The sequence below is a fragment of the Pelodiscus sinensis genome, chromosome 1 (genome assembly GCF_049634645.1).
Source record: "Pelodiscus sinensis isolate JC-2024 chromosome 1, ASM4963464v1, whole genome shotgun sequence".
NCBI classification, from domain to species: Eukaryota; Metazoa; Chordata; order Testudines; family Trionychidae; genus Pelodiscus; species Pelodiscus sinensis.
In genome coordinates, this window is record NC_134711.1 from 318,794,629 (window position 1) to 318,816,828 (window position 22,200).

The window sequence follows — 22,200 nt, forward strand, 5'->3', positions numbered from 1 at the left end:
GATGTTGCCACTGCTGGACCTGGCATGTGCGGGACACAATAGGAAGCCAGGCCACCCTGTCCCCCTCCCCCATCCTGCCCGCAGTCTTCTGGCCTGGCCAAGCACATTCCCATCCCAGCTTGTCCCCGGGCTGCGGTGGTAGCAAGACTTCCCATGGATGTCGGTGCACCTGCAGGAAAGTGCCTGCTCTCTGGGCAACACATGGCCTTGCTCAAAGCACATCCATTGTCAGAACTGAGACCTTTGGTGTTGGCTCAGATTAGGGCTAGGTTTCATGCACAGTGTCTCCTGGGATGACTGCCTTTGTCACTTTTCTTCACAGCTTGGCCAGCTGTGAGCACAGCATGCTGACAACCTCCCACGCCATCGTCTCAACCCCACGACACCTACAGGCGGAGGCAACCCCACGATGACTTGTTGCAGGAACACCTCGAGTGCCTCCATTCCTTGAACAGGAACTTCAAGGAAGAGTGCCAGGCTAACCAGGAGCTGAGGACGATGATCTGGCAGTATCTGTCCAGCAAGCACGACAACATGTTCCTCCATCATCACTACCATGGAGAGCCTAGTCCTGACTATCAATCGATCCTCCAGCCACCCCTGCCACACCCTCTCCCCCTTTCAACACTCAGCACCAGAACCCAACCCTGTCTTCTCCTCCTGCTCCCCTCAGGGGTCACCGGGGCCCGCAAACATGTGACGTTGGGATCTCCCAGGCAGCTGAAGTGTCCGGAGGTGCTTGAGGCAGGTGCCAGTCCCAGCCCCATTCCTGAGCCTCTTTCTTCCTTTCATCCCCTCTCCTAGGTTCTTTCCCCAGTCTTCCCTTGTTATATATTCCACAAATAAAAATAACAGTTGGTTTTCAAAGCAAAAAGTCTGTTTTATTTGGTCTGCAGGGGAAGGTAGGGATGGAGGAGGAAAGTCACACAGGGACAATACAGAGGCCCCATGCGGGAAGGCCCAGGGGAGAGTCTCAAAGGTGGCTTTGGCTGAAATTCTCCCTTGGTGCCTCCCTGTTGAGCACAGCCCTGGATGGGCTCACTGAATGGCAGCAGTGCCCAGCTGCTTGTAAGCCCTGGCAAGCCACTCAGCCTCTGCCCCCCACCTTGTCAGGAAAGTCTCTCACGTATGTGGAGCACACAGCAGCATTACCACCTGGGTACTGAGGTGGCTGAAGGCACCTTCCACAACTATGCGACACCTGCTGAACCTGTTATTAAAGGTGGTCTTTGTGGGGTCCAGGTGTTCTGTGTAGGGCTTCATCAACCAGGGGAGAAAAGGGTAGGTTGCGTCTCTCACGATGCCCATGGGCATGTCCATCTCCCTGACCCTGAGGGTGTGGTTGCGGGGGGAAAGTGCCAGCATGCATCCTGTAGAAGAGGCTTGAGTTCCTGAAGATGCAGGTATTGTGTGCCTTCCCCTGACCACCTAATGTACACATCCGTGAACCAGCTTTTTTGGTCCACCAGGGCCTGCAGAATGATGGAAAAGTACTTCTTCCTATTTATATAGTCCAAGGCACGGTGGTCAGGGGCCAGGATGGGAATCCGGGTGCTGTCTATGGCCCCTCCCTCACCCACACGCAGTTGGGGAAGCCTGTGGCAGCAAAGCACACTTTGATTCTTTGAAAAATGGCACAGAGATTTTTATATATTCTGGAACATAGTTTCTAATACAGTTTATAGAAAGCCTTTCCTTTTTTGTTTGACTGCCAGAGCATAGCTGTCAGGGAACCGAGAACTAGAACTACTTAATGCAGCTGTCCTGTTGTCACTCCATGCAAAAGTTTCTGTGAAGATCACAAAGCCCAGAATTGCCAGAAGCAGCCAAATGATTTTAATAGGAATGAAAATAAATCTCTTCATTGGATCAGTTTCAAGAAACAATTACTAACTTAAAAATAACAAATAAGTGTGATCCCAAAGTAGGCTTAACATTAGATAATTTCCAGACCTTTAATATTCCCTCTTTCCTCGGGGAAAGAGGGCTTGCAGCATGCACATCATAATTCCATATGTCCTCCCTGTAAAAGTAGCAAAAAGTCAGAAAGAATTAAAAGTAGTAGGTATATCTATAAAGTTTTAAAATTATTTTAAGTATTTGCAGCTTTTTAAAAAAGCTTCTAGAGTCTTACAGTATTTAAGGGAACATAAATACTGCATGGTTAAGCAATCAGTACAATAATTGCACCTCTAAATGTTGTCCTGTTGTGTGTACAAGTTTTTTTAATTACATTAAGTAGGGAAAAAAGTATAATACTCTTATCGTGAATACACATGTATCAATGAAATATTTTTGGTTTTCTACAGCATGTATTAATTGTATTGCCATAAGGGTCCAGTATATCTTTGAATTAATCTTTTTTTATGGTAAATTCTGAGTTTGTCGTCACATCTCCCCTTTCTCTTCAGTCAGCAGCACAGTTGTCTTAAAATGCAATTCAAGGGACAAGGCTAGTAACTATAAACCTCATCTAGTGAGACTGAGGAGGAGGAAAACCCTAGATGCCTATTTCTTTTTTCCACAGTGTTACCTCCACACCCAATGATTGGAGGGGGTGTGTGTGCACTAGACCCTATACCTCACTTCGATAAGACTTGTTGTTCAGGTATATTGAATTTTGGTGGGTATTTTGAGCTATGAGGAAAAAATTCTACCTTGTACTTCAAGTTATTGATGTTGAAGAAGCCCTCCTCCAGTGCAGACCTTCTGGTCCTCCCAGACGAGGCTGTCTTGGGGTCAAGCAGCTTTTTTTCTCCAAGATGACTTTAGGGCTCATCAAGAGCTTCTAAAACAGATAGAGCTGACCTGTGACTTGAGATTGAGGAGCTAAAAGAATCCTCTTAGAGCTTCATTGACACTCTGGCTGCAGCAGCTCCATCTAACGTGGCAGAGAAATATTATGTGCCAGCCAGTGGGTCTGAGAATCTGTACTTTTGCCACTCTGTGATCCCTTGTGTCTTGACAGCTAATAAGAGGCAGATAGTATCAGTGGCGCACTACTCCCCAAATGGGAACACAAAGAAACCTGCTCTGTTTGGGAGGCAAGTTTATTCAGTAGTGGTCTACAACTCCTTATCTCAAACCAGTATGCCTTACTGGGGAGCTGCAAGACTTAAGGCAGGAATTCTCAGCCCTCTTAGAAGAGGAGAAAGATTCTGGGAAAACATTCTTTCTCCAGGCAGCACTGGACACAACAGACATGGTGGCCTCTGCTGTTGCCATGAAACAATGCTGTCGGCTGTAGTCTTTGGGACTCCCTCAGGAGGTCCAGCAATCTATCCAGGACTTCCCTGTTGAAGGTTCTTTGTTTTCAGACCGACAGGTATGAGACAACCTGGCCTAGTGTGTTATCCTCAGGCCTTTGAGACTCTATGCTCTGTCTACTTTGAGGAAGCACATCAGGCCCCAACAGCTACCACACTTCTCATCTCTACCTCCAGAACAGAACTCTTATAAGAGAAAATGGAGACATTACAAGCGTCATCCACTGCTTCTGTCCACCTTAACCCCCAGCCAAGGTCACATAGGTGGGCCTAAGCAGTTTTTTTTTGAAGTGTTTGGATAAGAGTGCTATATCAGTTCTTCCCTTCCCCTTCATTTTTGGACTGATCATTCCAATTCAGTCTGGCGTGGTCCCCCACAACATTGCTAAATAATGTGGTGATCAGTTATACTCTGCAGTTTTCATCCACTTCTCTCTTCCTTCCCCATTCCTATTCAGGGACCTTTTTCATGAGCAACTCCTTGCTCAGGAGGTACAGATCCTCCTATGTATGGGGGCTGTGGAGGAGGTACCCCAAAACTCTTATTCCTGATTCCAAAGGCCTTCATTTTCTGCTGGACCTGTGTCACCTCAACAGATATCTCAAGAAACTGAGGTTCGGCCTGGTTTCCCTGGTTTCCATCATTTCCTCCCCGGATTCAGGGGACTGGTACACCATCCTTGTCTTGAAGGAGGCTTACTTTCACATTTTCTATTTTCTAAGGCCATAGAAGATTTCTCAGATTTATTGTAAACCAGACTCGTTACCAATTCACTGATCTTCCCCAGGGTTTTCATGAAGTGCATGATGAGGCATTCGGTCTACCTCTACCTTGATGACTGGCTGATCAAGAGCTGTTCAGAGGCTCAAGAAAAGGGCAGCCTTACACTGATCCAAGTAACCTTCCAGCCAGTGGACCTGATTTGATTAAAGGAGAGAAGATCTTACTCACACTCTACTCTCTGGATTGATCAGTCCAAGCCAAAGCCAACTTTCCTTCTGGGGCTCTGGCTCCACATTGTCAGATGTGATATCCAAGGTCATGGCGCACCTTATCATGTAATGACATCTTCTACATCAGCAAGCATGGAGGTGGTCATTCCTTTGCTCTGTGTCAGGAGATAATCTGTATGGGACTTCTGCTGGAAGCACACTATCCATCTTGAGGTTTCTGGGAGCTGGAATGCACTAGCAGATCAACTCAACAGATCCTTCTCACCATGAGCGGTCCCTTTCTTTACCCTCTCTCCCTATTGTTTAATATGGGAATGAGATCAGGTCTTAGGCCTACACTTTAACCCGGAAGTCACCAGGCTTATCTTCCAAAGGTGGGAGCCTCCTCAAGTGGACCTGTTCATAGAACAGAAAATCCCAGCAGTTTTGCTCACTGAGAATGAACAATCCAGGCTTCCTCTCCAATACCTTCCTGCTTCTTTGGACAGAACTCCTATTCTGAGTTATTCCGATAGCCCCGCATGACCTTGCCAACACTGGTTCAGCAAAGTTGTCTGAGTAGTAATTTCTGCTCCCACTCCATCTGGATCTGATCTCTCAAGACCATGATTGGTTACTCCACCCAAACCTCAGCTCCCTTCACCTAACTAAATGGATGTTGCATGACTGAATCCAGAAGAACAGGCCTGTTCAAGTCAGGTTTGACAGGTCTTGCTAGCTAATAGGTAGCCCTAGTGGATGGCTTCTACCTTGTCTAATGTAAGCATACTTTTTTTTATATGGGCATCCTATTGAGACCTCTCTCCATCTCTGTCTTCCCTTCAGTCTATCATGGACTACTTGCTCCGTCCCTTAAGCAACAAAGTCTGGTCCTCACATCTATCAAGGTGTATTTAGCAGCAGTTTTGGCTTTTCACCCATTGGTGAATGGCACACCAGTGAATTCAGAATAGCAGTGGCTTCACTCTTTGGATGCTAGGTGTGCTTTCACCTTCCACATCAAGAGAGCTAGACCCTTTCACTGAGCTACGGAATTTTGTGACAGTATCCAGGATGAGATTCTCTGGGCTGAAGCAAAATGCAGGACAATGTAGCACTTTAAAGACTAACAAGATGGTTTATTAGATGATGAGCTTTCGTGGGCCAGACCCACTTCCTCAGATCAAATAGTGGAAGAAAGTAGTCACAACCATATATACCAAAGGATACAATTAAAAAAAAATGAACAAATATGAAAAGGACAAATCACATTGCAGAACAGAAGGGGGATGCGGGGGGGTGGGAAGGGGGAGGAAGGAAGGTAAGTGTCTGTGAATTGCTGATATTAAAGGTAGGGAGAGTGGGATGTTTGTGAGTTAATGGTATTACAGGTGATAATTGGGGAAACTGTCTTGGTAATGGGTGAGAAAGTTCAAAGTCTTGTTAAGTCCTTGTTGACAAGTGTCGAATTTTAACATGAATGACAGTTCAGAGGATTCCCTTTCAAGTGCAGATGTAAAAGGTCTTTGTAGCAGAATGCAGGTGGCTAAGTCATTTAGAGAGTGTCCTTTCTGGTTAAAGTGGCAAGAAACTGTTTTCTCTTTGTGATCTTGTCTGATATCTGTTTTGTGGGCATTAATCCTTTGGCGAAGTGTCTGAGATGTTTGTCCAATGTACATAGCAGACGGACACTTTCGGCACATGATAGCATAGATTATATTTCTGGATGCGCAGGAATATGTGTTCTTGATCTTATAACTCACTTGGTTAGGTCCAATAATGGTATCAGCAGAATGAATATGTGGACAAAGCTGGCAACGGGGTTTGTTGCAAGGGAAGGTACCAGGGTTGGTATTAGTGTGGTATGTCCTGTGGTGGTTGGTAAGAATCATCTTGAGGTTAGGTGGTTGTCTATAGGAGACTATGGGTCTGTCTCCCAGAGCCTCTTTGAGTATGGTATCCTGTTCCAATATAGGCTGTAGTTTATTGATAATGTGTTGGACAGGTTTAAGTTGGGGGTTGTAGGTGATGACAAGTGGTGTTCTATTGTTGGTTTTCTTGGGTCTGTCTTGAAGTAGATGGTTTCTAGGTATTCGTCTGGCTCTTTCAATTTGCTTTTTTATTTCTCTGGGTGGGTAGTTGAGATTTATAAATGCTTGGTAGAGAATGCTTGGCATCCCCCTTCTGTTCTGCAATGTGATTTGTCCTTTTCATATTTGTTCATTTTTTTTTAATTGTATCCTTTGGTATATATGGTTGTGACTACTTTCTTCCACTATTTGATCTGAGGAAGTGGGTCTGGCCCACGAAAGCTCATCTAATAAACCATCTTGTTAGTCTTTAAAGTGCTACATTGTCCTGCATTTTGCTTCAACTACCCCAGACTAACACGGCTACATTTCTATCACTATTCTCTGGGCTGACATTCCTTCTGCTAATGTCCAGTTTTCAGGCATGGTATGAGCAGGCAAATTATCTCTTAACTATCATGACCACTCACTCCACAAGAACTGAGGCTTCTTCTGCAGTGCTCTTCACGCAGGTTCCGATCTGAGACATCTGCAGAGCTGCAGCCTGGTCATCAGTGCATAACTTTTTGTCCCACTATGTCATAACCCAACAGGCTTGCAACACCTCCAGGTTTAGGAGAGCTGATTTGCAATCCTCATGTTCATGAACCCTGAGCCCATCTCTGGTATCTCTTGTGAGTCATTTAATGTGGCATGGACGTGAGCAAGCACTTGAAGAAAAATTGGTTACTACCTTTCCCATAACTGTTGTTTTCGAGATGTGTTCCTCATGTCTGTTTCATGACCTATGTTCTTAGCCTTTGATGGGAGTTAGCTGTCAAGAGGACCTGAGAGGGTGTGGGGCTGGCGGCTCCTCTTATACCAGTGCATAAGTGAGCAGGACTAGAGGATACTAGAGCCAGTCCAGTGAATAATACTTATGGAAAAATCTCTGGCAACTGTGCATGTGGCATGCACATGTCTAATGTGGAATGGACATGAGCAACACATTTCAAAGAACAGTTATGGAAACGTTAGTAACCATTTTATTTAAAGAAAGTACACATTTGTCTCGCAAATATCAATTTTGGTTAGTGGCTCTTTTTAGCTAAAAATAAGTAGGTTTATGTGGAAAATACAAAGCTTTTTCCAAAGAAATTTAAAAGCATGCAATGTAGGCCCTTCTGTACCCTTTAACTGAAGATCTGAAACCTCAGCATTGTTATCTAAGTAAAATGTGTGTAGAAAAAACATGGAATTTATTAGATTATTTCTGCTTCATATTTTTGAAAGATTAAGTGTAAGTGTTCAGGAAAAGTATGCTTCTGTCCACCTTAACTGTTATTTTAAAGACTTTAACCAAGTACGTAATACTGAACTATAGATCCCACATCAGTGTCATACATAATACTGAGTACCCTGGTCAGCATCAGAAATGATGGTGGAAAGCTTGAAAGAATTACTTCTTGGCAGATGAGCAGAGTTATCTCCATTTAGCTGTTGTAAATTCTAATCCTGTAAGTATGTCAGCCTTCTAGAAGAGATAGTTACTGAGAAATCTGTGGTTAGGATACAGATTTTGTCATTTGGGAAAGTGCCATTTCCTGGTTACTGTAAAGCTTGATTTGGCAACTACCTGGTATGTATACAGTTTAACTCTGTCTTCTAGTCTTTCCATAGTATTTCCCATTTCATACTGACAAAATGGCCATTGGGTCAGATTCTCCAGTATGATCCAATGTCTGCACCTCTCAGGCAGCAAGAAATCGTCAAAGTCTGGATATAACTAGCTAGCTGAGATTCCCCTCACCACTGTGGAGCTCTCAGCGGGAACTAAGCCGGCAGAGCCAGCTCCAGCTCTCTTTTGGGGTATTTGGATGTTGATCGTCAGCTGTCATATGGACCCTGAGGGCTGACTATTGCTCCATTGAGCTTGGTAGCATGTTTCCCAGCAGTGCCCTGTTTCTCCAAAAAAAGGTGAATTTTCCTCTATGGACCTGTCCCATTTTGTAGGACTGGTGGAACTTTCCTTACCCTTGTTGACTTATGCCTACAGTTAATGTCCTGTAAAGTCAAGATTTTGGAAAATGGCTAATAATGATTTTGGGATGCCTCACTTGAGACTCTGTAACGGGGCCTGACTTTCAGAAAGTGCCGAGCACCTTTCCTTTGAAAAGGAGGCCCCTTAAAGATGTGTCAAACTGGCTGTGTCGAAGTGGGGATTGTATTCACTCCTTTTGCTTTGTTCAGTTTCTCTGGGCACTGCACCAATAACTAGATGGGGATGGGAATTCAGGGTGTGACTCCCACTGAGGGAGGCTGCCCCAACTCAGCACATACAGAAATCATGAGCCATTGTGTAACCTGAGCCTGGGAAGGATGTGTGACCAGGTGACACCTTTTGTCCAGGAAGCTGGGCAAAGGCAGGAGGCAGGGCTGGCTGGAGGGAGAGATGGTCTGTTGGGGTGTGAATGAGTTTTGCTGGCTTGGGGTGCAGGGAAGGGGATTGGGGTCCTTGGCTTTGAACCCCCTCTCTCCAAGATGCATTGTACTGACTGCCTCGGGTTCTTGTGCTAACAAGTCTGTTTTACGCTGTATCCTTTTGAACTAATAAACCTTCTGTTCTACCTGATGGCTGAGAGTCACATCTGACTGCAGAGGGGGTGCAGGGCCTGGTGGCTCCCCACACCTCGGTAATACTGGCCACCCAAAAATCAGATAGTAAAATCACTAGTCACTTTCTAAAATCTTGGCTTAAATAGTTAATTCAGCTAGTAGAGTTGTAAAGTTTGTTTTCTATTCATTTAAAAGTGTAATATTTTTAGCACTCAGTCTTTCAAAAGTCAACATGTGCCTTACTACTCATGGTAAGTAAAGCTCAATGTGTGTAAATCTTTGCAGGATCAGGGCTGTATTTTGCTTAACTGTGAATATTACTTGAATTGCACAGGTTGCCTATAGCATGCGTTTTTTATTATGAAACTTAAACCTTTTTAAAATTTGCTGCCTTGAATGTCAACTATCTCCTCTTATTCGTATATTGGTACAGACAGAATAAAAGAACGGACCTGGATTTCATTTAATTATAATATACTGTGTTATGCCCCTTTCCAATTACTTTTCTACTCAAACTCAATCCCAAAAGTCCTTTGATCTCTTATATGTAAAATCATATCTTTTTTCCCTTCCCTCATAATACTCTCTCAATTTTTCCTGTTAGCCTTCACTGAGATTTTACTATTTTGAATTACCTGTTTGGGAGACATTGACTACTATAGCACCTGTAGGAAGGAGGTGAGGGCATGAATTCCATGATTCAATTATATATCTTTCTGCATGTCTTTATTTTCTTAGTATAACAGTCATATTTCTTTCTAAAAACAACAGATTGTCCTGTGGCACCTTAGAGACTAAATATATTTAGTATCATGAGCTTTCATGGGCAAAACTCACTTCATCAGATAAGATGGGAAGGAATAACAGAAACCAAGTATTTTATAACAGATTCTACACAAGGCTGAAGAAACTCTCATGGGATTAGTGGCTTATAGGAAGAAAGGTGTATAGTAAACTACCTCTTGGAATTTGCATTTGCTGCAGCAGGGATGCTGCAGCAGGGATGCAGCAGCACAGAATGCTATCCTGGGAAGAGAGCTGGCCAGCGAGAAGGGAGCTTGATCTGGGGCAAGATAGTTGGAACCTGCCCAAAGGGGCAGTTGAAAAAAAAACTGTAGTAAGAAGTGAAGAATTGAGAGGCTGAGCTAACAGATAAGCCGGGGCCTGTATAGGAGGTGAGGGGATAAAATTAAGAGACTGGGAAGTGAGAAGAAAGAAAAGAGGAAAGACTTCAGGTCAGGATAAGTGGAGGAGAAAAATAGACCAGGATGAGTGATCAGACGTGGTTAGGAAGAAGAGGGAAATAAAATATTAAGACTTACCACAGAGTCAGTAACAAGGGGGGAAAACTGTAAGGAAACAGAATTGATGGAAAAGGTAATTGATTAAAAAGTTAAAACACAAACATTCTGGAAGCAATAGCAAGAACCTCCACCACAAAGTACCTAAAGTACATGAACAGAGAATTACTGAGCACAATACTGGTGACTAATGGACAAGTGAGGAAACACCATTTGTTAGATGTTCCAGTGGTTGTACCTTTTAAGGAGCTCTTTAAGCTGAAGAGAAGCAAAGGCTAAGGCAGCTTGAATGGAGTTGGACTTGCAGTCAAGGAGAGGAGAAGTTTATACTATGAAATGACATGGTATATTGTAATATCTTATTAATAGCAATGCATTTGTTACTAACTGCTCAGTGTGTAAAAGCTCATAAAGGTTAATGAGTTGACAACCTATGGTTTATTACTATAAATAGTAAGTCTTTTGGTAAAGTTTTATATTATTTCTGCTTCTGGTATCATTTTGGGGCTTTCCCTTATAAAGTTCTAAAAATTTAAAATGAACCCTTTGTCTTGGTTTGCCCCTTCTCATAGTATAGCCTAGCCTAGCCTAGCCTAGCCAGATCACCACAAAACAACCCTACAATCCCTAGTCCTCCCATCAAAGAAACAATAACATGGAAAAAAATAACCTCTTCAAGACACTCAAGAGGTGTATGTTACTAATAAAAGCAACAATAAGACTTTATCAATGTAATCCTCATGGTTTCTTTCTCTACACTAGCTCTTTGCTTTTCACGACAAACCTTAATGTAGAATGTGACCTCTTTAGGGTAGAAATTACATCTTCTGTTTCTCAAGGGCTGTGCACATTTGTGGTACTAGGTTTCACTATGCAGTATTTGTCCTTTTCAGTTTTGCTTTATAAAATATTGTATCCTCCCCAGAAGAGAGTGCCACATTTCAGAATTCATTTTCCCTGTTTTTACATTTGCAGTGGGTGCTGCAAGTGTCTTACCATTGTGTATGAATAAACTCTGACCTCTGTGTTTAGACTTACTACCTATTTAAAACAACAGAACTTGTCTGTAGTATCTAAGCGAGATGTTTCTCCCTTATCATTAGCCTTTCCTTGATGATAGGTGCATTTACAGTAACAAAAATTAGAATCCATAAAAAATTCCCAGGCTTGACAGTGGATTGTCCCTTAAGTAAATCCTCTGCTACGAGTACAGGAAACAGTCCATAGTATACAATTATATACTAAGTACTCAACAATCCTGTATAGCATTTCTCCCAAGGGGCACTCTTTGCCAAGTATATAAACCCACTTCATTAACATTAAGTTGGAACAACTAGTTCTTTTCCTTGCTGAGGTTGCTTTTCTTGTTTGATTGGCCTGTGCATATCCATAGCAATGAATTACCTATTAGTTTAAATACATGGGAAAACCATCATAAATGGCTGAAAAGTAATTACGTTTCTACGTGTTCTCTCTACAGCCGTCAACAATATTATGAGGCCTGGGACAGTATCGACCATTTGGGTAATCAAATGCAGTGTGAATTCAGGGAAAAATAATACACGGTGGAGCTGGGGCAGGTATTTTAACATTCAAATCTATCCTTCGTTAATGAGGTCTACTTTTCTCACCCTCCCTCAAATCTCTAACCTATTCTCCCTTTTAAAAATATTGATTTTTATCAGCACTCTTTAACTGCCTCTCCCCCTGCACACATGTCTAAGCTGTGTCATGTATTAGCTGTCTGTGGCCAACATCGCTGTGGTATCTGAGCACCTTGCAATCTTCGGTATATTTATTCTCTCAACCCTGCTGTGTCTTAGGGTAGTGTTGTTATCCCCAACGTACAAATGGTAAAATGGGGCACAAAGAGGCTAAGGGCCAAGTTTTCAAAGCTGTTTCAGTGGAAGTTAGGTGCCTAAGTACTTTTTGAGGACCTGAGCTTTAAAGTGACTTGTCCAGATGCATAAGAAGTCTGTGAGGGAGCAGGGAATTTAATTCACATCCCAGGTCAGCACCCTGAGTAATGGACCATTATTATTGTAACAATAGAGTGTCTGCAACTGTTATGATTTTGTGGGTCTCCTGGCCCCAGTAATTCTTTAATATCTGGAATCCAGATAGATGCCGGTTTAGAGAGTGTGATCTGATCTGATGATTTCTAAATTCCACCAGAATGCTGCTGGGTTCTGTTCAGTGTGGCCTGATCAGTCACCCAGCACCTTGGTTTTTTCTGTTCTTTAGTCTTTTAATAATAATAATGGAGATTGCCTATCTCCTAGAACTGGAAGGGACCTTGAAAGGTCATGGGGTCCAGTCCCCTGCCTTCTCAGCAGGACCAAGTACCATCCCTGATGAATTTTTGCCCCAAATCCCTAAATGGCCTCTGCAAGGCTTGAACTTACAACCCTGGGTTTAGCAGGCCAATGCTCAAACCACTGAGCTATCCCTCCCTCCAGTTGTCTTACCCTGCCTTTACAGAATCCCCTCCTCTTGCAATAATCAGGAGTACACTAATTATTCCATTTTTAACATTCAGTCTTTAGCTTCTGCCATCCTAAGACTGAGTAAGATCCACTAGTACAGTGGTTCTTGGCCTTTTTTCTTTGCAGACCCCTAGAACATTTCAGCTGGAGATATATCCCTCCGCTGGAAATTGTCTACTTATATAGTTACATTCTGTCATCAGTCTTCAGTCTGAGTTTTCATGGACCCCAAAGACATAGTCTGTAGGCCCATGGGTGTTCATGGGCCACAGGTTGAGAACTACTGCACTAGTACATTCATAGGTTCACTTGCTTAGTCTGTTTGGTCATCCCAACTAAATCATAAACATTCAAATCTCATCAGCAACTAGGTTCTGATTTCTTTGGTCATGTCCCAAGGCTTCAAGCTACAAGACATGCTGAAACCACTAGCATGGGCCAAAAGCAGGAAGTGGTTTGAGCTGAAGAGGCAGAAATACCCACCACTCCAAGGTTGTTAGATGTACAGGAAAGAAGGGCTGTCTCATTTAGGAAAGTTTAGCTGTATCTGACATTGGGATTTGATACTATCAGCAAAAAGTTAAGTGTCTGTTACTCAAAAGCTGTGACTGAGCCCTGAAGGGGTCAGGAATAAGAGTGTTGGGAAATGATTGAAGTTGGTAATATGAATTTGGGATATTAAATCTTGACCACTAACTCAGAAACCCATCCTCCTTTATCTAGTTACAAACATTAGGGCCACCACTTCAACATTTTCATCAAATCAACACTTACTACAGAATCATGACATTTTCCCTGAGCTACACATAACTCCACTAGCATTCTAGTTTACAGAGGTTACTAGTTTGGCTTTAAGAATATCGTATTACTTTAAGGATTGTCTTAACTCAGATAATGTCTTAGTTTTTTCTAGCTATGCTTGGAGCTGTTATGCTGTAGAAATACTAAATATGCCAAATGTGTTGAACTGAGAGAAAACTAGCATTAAAAGCAGCTTACTAATTTTTTAAGATACCCAATTATAATGTAAGTAGTGATATTAGTAGCAGTGAATAGCCACTCCTAGGGCTTTCTGGCAGAGAACATGGGAAATTTGTGGCTGCTTAAAGCTAACAAAGTCTAGCCTGTTTCCTTAGTATGCAAAAGTAGATCTAATTTTCCTTCAGCTTTTGTTTTATCTTACAGAATGTTGTTTTGTATGTAATGAGCAAATTTGTTGGGTTCAGGATTTTATTTGCTTGACACAATGTTTACAACAATGTGTTGCTCAGGTGGAAGGAAAGTGTTTTAGTGTTTCTTTTAGCTCTAGGAGAGAGAACTTTGTGGTGGAGCAGGGAAGGATCATCATGGACATTAGTTCTTTCATTCTTTCCTAGACTGCATTAGTGCCATAGAAATGAATGTGGCAGCAGCATTCCTCTCACCAATAATGTAATGGAGGTGGATAGTTCTGTTTCCAGCACAGGTGAAGCTTTGTCTTGCGAAATCATGAGATTAATTTGAGGATTACACTCTGATGATCTTTCTGTGCAAATTTAATGGCATTCCTGAGTTCACTTAATTCTGTACAGGGCTCTATCTCCAATTATGTATGAGATAATGTTTCTGAACCTAATCATAGCTAACATGTGTGAGCTATCCTGAGAAAAAAAACACAGAGAAGACAAAGTATTTTCATTTCATGAGGTAAACTTGCCAAGATCAACTCCAGGTGGAGGAGTAGGACTATCCTTGGTGAGTTCACCTCACGTTAAAACAAAAGGGCCTTGTCTTCACTTACCCTGATGTAAAAACAAAGCTTTTTTTAGACATGAAGATGCCTTTTCTGGGATGACTCTCTCTGTAGGGATTGAGTCTCACTGCCTGAGCCAGCTGAAGGTTGTCAGGTGTTTCATGATGTTCTGAAAATATCCTCATTCCTGTCCAGCACTTGGGGCAACACTCAAGCTTCAAAGGGAAGAGCAATTCTTTTTTGACAAATGAAAAAAATTGATCTAAAATCAACAAGGTGAAATTCAGTAAGGTTGAAGTTATGCTGTCGAAGGAAAATCAAATGCACAGCTACAAAATGGGGAATAATTGGCTAGGCAACAGAGCCGCTTAAAATTGAATAGGAGCCAACAGTATGATGCATTTGTGGAAAAAAAGACTAATCTTCTGGGGTGCATGAATAGGAATGTTGTATGTCAGAAGGGAGGTAACTGTCCTGCTCCACTCAGCACTGCTGAGACCTCAAACATGTGTCCAGTTGTAGGAGCCGTGTTTTAAGAAGGAGGACAAATTGGAGACAGCCCAGATTAAAGCAACAAAAATGATTAAAAAGGTTTACAAAACCCAACCTATGAACAAAGGTTTGAACATGCTTAATCTTTTAGATAAGAAGATTGAATGGGATCCTGATAGATCTTCGGATACATTATGGCTCTTGCAAAGAGGGTAGTGATCAGTTACTGTCCATGTGCCCACTGAAGGGTGGACCAAGTTTAAGGGGCTTAATCTGCAGCAAGAAAGGTTTAGGTTAGATATTAGAAATGACTTTCATAGATAAACGGGAGTGGTAGAATTAGGGGTTATTCCAAAAGAAGCACAGTCTCCCTCATTGGAGGCATGAGTCTACTCACAGAAGTGTTCTTCACTAAGCACTGCCACAGAAGACTCTCTGAGGGTGCGTCTACACGGTGGAGGTTTTCTGGGATGCCAGAGGTATACCGGAAAAATTCCGCCGCGTCCAGGGAAAGTTTGCTCTTCCGCCTTTTTTTTTTTTTTTTTTTTGCGGAAGAGCAAATGCGCTCTTTTGGGGAGCCCTATATACTTTGAAAGGGGAGGCTGTTCCATCCTTTAGCCCCATCTAGACGGGGCCAAATGGCAGGAAAGCCTCTTCTGGAAAAGCAATCAGAAAAAGCTATCCAAATTGCGGAGTGCAATTTGTGTAGCATTTTCCGAAAAAAAGCTACAGTGCAGACCTAACCTGAGTCCCCTTAGTCCTAGTAACATCCTCCGCAGACCTGCACTTCTCTCCCACCATTCTTACACCTTTTCCTTCTCAAAGGTAATGGAAGGCAGGCACCTAGTAAATGCAGCAGCTTAAAACTGCTCATAGCAATATTTACTGCCATGGGGGATTCCCACAGAAACCTGCTAGCATGGAAGGACACATTGCTGAAAATAGTAGCTATTGCCGATCTCCACCACATTCACATTGAAAACTTCCAAAGTTCCAATTCTGTAGTTTTGCCAGGATCCAAGAAGAGGGAAGAGAGTGATGCTATTAGGACTTTTCCCACCCTTGCATGTTTTTCTGTTATGCTATCCTAAAAACAAAAAACTGGGGGAAGAGACATTGGCCTAGAGTCTCAGCTGCTTTAAATAAGTGTTTTTTCCATTAATTTCAATGGAGATGCTGTTGTTCACCACAGCTGAAGGTCTAGCCCAGGCGTAATTTTCACTGGGAGGCCACTCCATGAATTTTGGTAAGCTATCAGGGGCTGCACACTTCACCATCTAAATAGCAGCAATTTAAAGGGCTCACGAGTCCTGGCTCTGCCATTACTGCATTGCCTGGCTGCCACCTGGATTGCTGTGGCTATTTAAAAGACTTGATGCTCCAGCCCATGCCAGGGTAGCACAACAGCCAGGAGTGGTGAGCCCTTTAAATAGGGTCCTGCTGCCAGAGCCGCCACCTGGAAATTCTGTGGCACCAGAAGCAAGACATGACTAGTAAGCAGCCAGACGACTGCAGGACAGATCAAATTGTTAGCAAGCCACATCCAGCACACGGCCGTATCTTGCCCAACCGTGGTCTAACCCGGGGTCCTTAGAAAAGAAGTTTATGTTCCATAAATCATACATGGAAGCAGCCTGTAAAGTTAGCACAGTTGTGGAAAAATCATTGTGGTGATGCTACAGATAAGTTTTCTTATGAAACCTGGAATAGTTTCACTGTGAAAACGTTTTTTCAAATCACAGCTTGGTGAACAGTATGGTTTAGTAAGAAAGAGAATGTCCTCTCCAGTAAAATAATTACTAAACCACTTTATAGCTTTCCAGATTTATTGATTTTGAGCTAATATACATGCACCAGCTGGACTTGTCAAAGCCTTGGTGTAAAAGGAGAGAAGGAAGATGTTCCCTCAGCTGGGTCTTTGCACATGTTTGGGGAAAGCATGAAAGGGCTTTTCTGTGATACCTGTAACTTTGAAATGCAAGGATACTAAAAGGAGAGCTCATGGGAATGCTTATTTCAAATGACTTGACCTCAAAATGGGATTGTAGAGCAGCATTTGAAAATAAAAAATAAAATATCTAGACTACAGCTATTTGAGAACATGGGATAATACCCAGTGTCACTAAATCCTATTGCAGTGCCTGACTCCAACAAAGAAGAGGTTTGAAAAATTTGCATCTGAACAGAGTACTTTTTTTAATTAGTATATCCTAGAATCATAGACTACTAGGACTGGAAGGGACCTCGAGAGGTCATCGAGTCCAGTCCCCTGCCCTCATGGCAGGACCCAGTACTGTCTAGACCACCCCTGATAGACCTTTATCTAACCTACTCTTAAATATCTCCAGAGATGGAAATTCCACAACCTCCCATGGCAACTTATTCCGGTGTTTAAACACCCTGACAGGAAGTTTTTTCTAATGTCCAACCTAAACCTCCCTTGCTGCAGTTTAAGCCCACTGCTTCTTGTTCTATCCTCAGAGGCCAAGGAGAACAATTTTTCTCCCTCCTCCTTGTGACCCCCTTTTAGATACCTCAAAACTGCTATAATGTCCCCTCTGTCTCCTCTTTTTCCAAACTAAACAAGCCCAATTCTTTCAGTCTTCCTTCATAGTTCATTTCTCTAGACCTTTAATCATTCTTGTTGCTCTTCTCTGGACCCTCTCCAATTTCTCCACATCTTTCTTGAAATATGGTGCCCAGAACTGGACACAATACTCCAATTGAGGTCTAATCAGTGCAGAGTAGAGCGGAAAAATGACTTCTCGTGTCTTGCTCACAACACACCTGTTAATGCATCCCACAATCATGTTTGCTTTTTTTTGCAACAGCATCCCACTGTTGACTCATTTAGCTTGTGGTCCACTATAACCCCTAGATCCCTTTCTGCCGTATTCCTTCCTATACTGTCGCTTCCCATTCTTTATGTGTGAAACTGATTGTTCCTTTCAAAGTGGAGCACTTTGCACTTGTCCTTATTAAACTTCATCCTTTACTTCAGACCATTTCTCCAATTTGTCCAAATCATTTTGAATTATGACCCTGTCCTCCAAATAAATTGTAACCCCTCCCAGCTTGGTAACATCTGCAAACTTAAGCGTACTCTCTATGCCAATATCTAAATCGTTGATGAAGGGGTCCCAAAACAGACCCCTGCGGAACCCCACTTGTTATACCTTTCAAGCAGGATTGTGAACCATTAATAACTACTCTCTGAGAACACTGTTTCTGGATTGCAATCTAGTTTTATGGAAACAACATGGGGTTTTTTGGTAATAATACTTCATTGCATATAAATGTTTTTAAACAGGTATACAAATATTCTTTTTATTTTTAAATGCATTATCAATAATGCTATTGGAAAAGCCTATAGGAGCTATATGTAAACTTGATTATTCACAAGGAGGAAGGCGAAAATTTGTTCCTCTTGGTTTCTGAGGACAGGACAAGGAGTAATGGGCTTAAAGTGCAGCAGGGGAGGTTTAGATTGGACATTAGGAAAAAATTCCTAACTGTCAGGGTGGTCAAATATTGGAATAAATTGCCAAGGGAGGTGGTGGAATCTCCCTCTCTGGAGATATTTAAGAACAGGTTAGATAGACATCTGTCAGGGATGGTGTAGACGGAGCTTGATCCTGCCTTGAGGGCGGGGGGCTGGACTCGATGACCTCTCGAGGTCCCTTCCAGTCTTATTATTCTATGATTCTATGATTCCCAGTTGACCTCTCAGCCAGAGGAGGCTGTGAAGGCTTGGACTATAACAGAGTTTAAAAAAGAGCTAGATACATGCATGGAGGTTAGGTCCATAAAAGGATATTAGCCAGGGGGTAAAGGATGGTGCCTCTGGCCTCTGTCAAAGGCAGGAGAAGGATGGCAGGAGACAAATCTCTTGATCATGGTCTTCGTCCACCCCTTCTGGGGCACCTGGTGCTGGCCACTGTCAGAAGACAGGATACTATGCTAGATGGACCTTTGGTCTGACCCAGTATGGCTGTTCTTACATTCTCAGATTGAATTGGAACATCTATTCTAAAAGACTCAGACTTACAATCAAGGTGCGCAGGATTCTCTTTAGTGTGATTGAAAGTACTCTGGCGTATAGGTGTTTGTCTCTATTGGATTGCTTCAAATTCATCTTTGACAATGTCATCCCAGAAAGAATCACAGAATGCTGACAACACTTATGTACCCCAGCTGCTAAGGAAGAACATTGAGTGTAGCCAGTCTACAGTATGTCATGGAAAAAACATTTCCTCATTCTGTGCTTTCCAAGTCACCGATGCTGCTTCTATAAAAAACAGACAATGGTTACTTCATATTTGGCAAGCTTGGATGTGACAAAAGAAAGATCTCTGTAAATCAGCTTCATAAGGTTGTTACCCTTTTTTAAATGGATGACCTTTCCTTTCCTTTCCTTTCCTTTCCTTTCCTTTCCTTTCCTTTCCTTTCCTTTCCTTATACTTCTAATCTCAAATGCTGCAGAAATAAGATTTCTTTTCTCTTAAGTCAAGAAGCCAAGCTTTGGTCAAAAATATACATTTGCCTAAGTTTAAACATCAAGATTTTCCAAAGTTACTATAGGTCCTCCATTTGTAATTGCTAAATTTAATTCCGATTTTCAGCAGTTGAGTGCTTAGTATTTCCTGAAAATCAGTTTTCTTTTAAGTGTCTTACACTGTGGACTCAAAAATGTTTGGCATCCCAATTCTGATCATTTTGAAAACATCACTGAATCAAGAAAGCACTTAACCAATGGGGAATTGAAGTTTTTATAGTCAGGTGCCTTTGATCAATTAAAAAAGAAGCAAAATAATAAATACCGTGCTTTACCTTTAGGTGCCAAAATATGTAAAATATTTAATATTTAAGCACCTAAATAAAATACCTTAGTTTTGGTGATGCTGAGAACATTAGTGGCCAATGGATCAAGATGCACAACTTCAGGCACTCAAGTGTGGAAAGTTTGTGTCTAAATCAATAAATTATAAGTCCCTTAATGGCATGTGAGAGTCTTTTCCTTAAAATTGTATCTCAAATTCCCCTGCATTTAAAGAAACATTGGAAAATGTCTCCTTGTTTTAGCTCAATGTTGTAATTTATTATTTGTATTTTTTGGTAGAGGTACCAATTGGAGAGTAGGGTTCCATTGTGCTAGTTGCTGTATGCAACCATAGCAAAAAGATGAGCCTTGTCCCTAAACAACTTACAATCTAAGTATGAGGAGATGCATGGAATGGAGGCAAGAGATGGTACCCTTTACTTAGGAAAAGAGGCCTGCCTGGATTTCAGGGGTTTCTTACAAAACAGCCCTCCAGATGGAACTTGAATACTGTTAGGGTTGCCAGGTGTCCAGTATTAACCCAGACAGCCCGTGATTTTTGCCTCCTGTCTGGTTTAAAAAAAAAAAAATTCAGAAAACACCGGACACCTACAATGTCCAGTATTTTCTCACTTTTTCCCAGCCAGGAGGCAAAATTCCCGGGCTGTCCGGGTCAATACGGAGGTAGCCTGGCAACCCTAGTGCTTTACTGGGTTCCACAGGGGACCTGTCCAGTCCAGCGCAGGGAGTCCTGTAGCACCTAAAAGACTTAACAGATTGTTTGGACATATGCTTTTTTGGGCAAAGACCCACTTCATCAGATGCATACCACAGGACTTATTTTTGCAGATACAGACTAACATGGCTATCCCTCTGATGCTTGTCAGAATGACATATATCATTCTAAACATAATACTAATAAATTGAAAGAACAGATTCAAAGCCAGCCTTGTAAACCTGGGAGGCTTTCACATTTTGGTCAATATCTCACAGCTCTACCCCACAAGAACATGTGCAGTAATCTTGTGGGAGAAGAGATAATGTGGGACAGTGGCTAGGGCTGTCCATAGAACGTCTTTATTTAAGGCTTGATCCTATGAGGCGCTAAAATCTCTGACCTCTGATTTTAATGGCAAGCACTGCATTTAATGGGTGGATGATGCTCAATAAATCACTAAATCAGGCCCTTAACACACACATTATCTAAAGATAGTTCTGAAAAAACATAATCTGTACTCTTCTCCCAGACTGATGATTGTAGTTAGAAATAGACCTGAACCAAGAGCCTAGATTTTAGCACATTGGATTGTGGGGGAGTTTGGATCAAGATCTTAATTTTGCGGGCTGGTCTTTCTGCCTAAGATGAACCCCCAACAAACCCATCTCTGGACATTGATTTTTAAATTCAGTTCTACACTTTGCATTTCAGTTCCATGCAAGGCTTTTGTTTGTTCTTTCTTGGCTCTCCTGCTCTACCCTTCTCCTTTCCACCTGCCATGCTAGCTCTCAAGCAGTTGCAAGATGGAATGTATTGGGAGCAGGGGGAATCTCTCTTGTGATTTTTCTTAGCTCAAGACCTTACCTACAGTGTTCTTGGCCCTGAACAAAGGGTCTAGCTCATTGTTTTATTTGAGTAAACCTGCATGATTTCTCTCTGTATTTAGGATTCTCTTCAGTGTCCAGACAAAGGCAAGTATATAGCTGGGGCATCCATCCAAATCGTTTTGCTGTCACTGCTCAAAGGACAGAACACTGCAGTGCAGAGACAATATTAAGGTTTTCTCTGAGTGTGACCCCTTTGGTATTGGAAGTGTTGATGGCAGCTTTGCATTGCCATATCAATTGTCCTGCAGGATGCTTCTTGACCCCTTCCCTGAAATCTATAAATATATTTAAATGCCAATTATTGCCTCATTCATGGAAGGAGTATTAAAAGCCTAGTTAATATACAATACAACTTTAGAGCCCAGTCCCGTAAGCTGTAATTGAATAGTCCTTACGTGAGTAGTCTTAAGACTTGTCTACATTAGCACATTAAACTTTGAGAGCATTTACACTGCAGTATAACTTTTGTTGGGAAAAATCCTCCCCCTATGAGAGACTTTTGTCTTTTCCCCTCCCTTTATTGTTGACAGAAACAGTGTGGACTCTGCTGTTTCTTTTGTCAAGAGAACTGGCTTCCACTAGTATCCTACACTTCCTGCCCTGGTGGCTGTGCTCAGTGTTTTGTGATTTCTGCTGCCCTGCAGACATGTACCCTTCCCCTTTCAAAGCTCTGGAAAGTATCCGACAGTTGAGTGAGCTGCTCCATTTGGGGAGCAAAGAACGAACCAATAATTGGAAGGCTCCTGTTCTGCCTTGCAAGAAACACAGCAGCAGGCAGCCTGCTGCTGCTGCAGGGGGAGGACTGGAGAGACTGCTGTGCTGCTTTGACATGCCTCAGCATGGAGAGCTCACAGAGCTACGAGAGAATCCCAAGAAGTGTGGGGATCAGCTCTGCCTTCCCACGACACTGCACTGTGGAATGCTAACCCACATTGCTCTGC